This window comes from Vigna radiata, chromosome 8 (genome assembly GCF_000741045.1).
Source record: "Vigna radiata var. radiata cultivar VC1973A chromosome 8, Vradiata_ver6, whole genome shotgun sequence".
Classification (NCBI taxonomy): Eukaryota; Viridiplantae; Streptophyta; class Magnoliopsida; order Fabales; family Fabaceae; genus Vigna; species Vigna radiata.
In genome coordinates, this window is record NC_028358.1 from 20,722,999 (window position 1) to 20,724,208 (window position 1,210).

The window sequence follows — 1,210 nt, forward strand, 5'->3', positions numbered from 1 at the left end:
AATGTTCTCTTCAAATAATACTTCTTGCAGCATCATCAAAACAATTCTTCAGGATTTACCAATACTCCTTATTGGTAACAGATTGACATTGACATATTAATGAAGAGGAAGTGAATTTTTATACATAAGAGTGAAGCAGGTGAAATCATACCCCCAACAATATCATTCCATATCATTTCTAATCATTCCATTTCAAAGTGTTTGAGTACTTAAGATCACTTTTATCATTTATGTTTTATAGTTACTTAAATTGCACCAAAACTCAATTTATGGAAGCATTCTTTAGTCTAGGTTAGTTAGAAGTTACACGATTGTCTAGTGAAACGAGTCTCTTGGGAAACGATATCCGATCTTACCGGTTTTATTACTTGAAACGATTTGGTACACTTACTAAAGTCTTAACAAGTTTTTGGCGCCGATGTCGGGGACTCGGTGTTATAACTTTACTATTGTGTGATTTTTAACTAATTTAGGCTCTATTCTTAAATTCTTTTTATCGTGTATAATTTTTTTATTATTATTTTGGGCTAACTTAGTGCTCTAGTACTATTGTCTCTAGTGTATGCAGGGCACAATCTGTACTAGGAGCACAACATCCTCTGAGCCTCTCCTCTTGGATCTTGAAGTTGAGAAGACAGCCCAAAGAAACAATAGCAGAAGAAAAGGAGAGAACATGGCTTCAAGAGAAACTTCTCCCATTCCTGTGATTCCTAAGCAACCCTTCTTCCCTCCAGTTGATTAGGAAGTGGAAAATATGGCTGACAATCAGAATGGTGAAGGTGATGGCCAAGCTAGACGCACCTTGGAGGATTATTCTACTTTCTCAGGACCTCTTCATTTTAATAGCATTGTTCGGCCACAAGTCAATGCTACTAACATGTAGGTGAAGCCTGCCCTCATCCACCTGGTGCAGAGTAATCAGTTTCACGGCCTATCGCATGAGAGTCCATTTGATCAAATAACCACTTTCCCTGAGATATGCAACACTGTGAAGCTCCATGATGTACCTGATGAAGCTATAAGGCTCAGCCTGTTTCCATTCTCATTGGGAGGCAACGCCAAGTTGTGGCTCAATTCCTTTCCTAAGAATAGCTTCACTACATGGGAGGATGTGTGATGAATCGATATTTTATCGACTTCACTTAGTTTATTGTGCTAGAATTAATCAGGGAATTGTGCTTAATTGTCCGGTATTTTCCCGTTTTTCCTA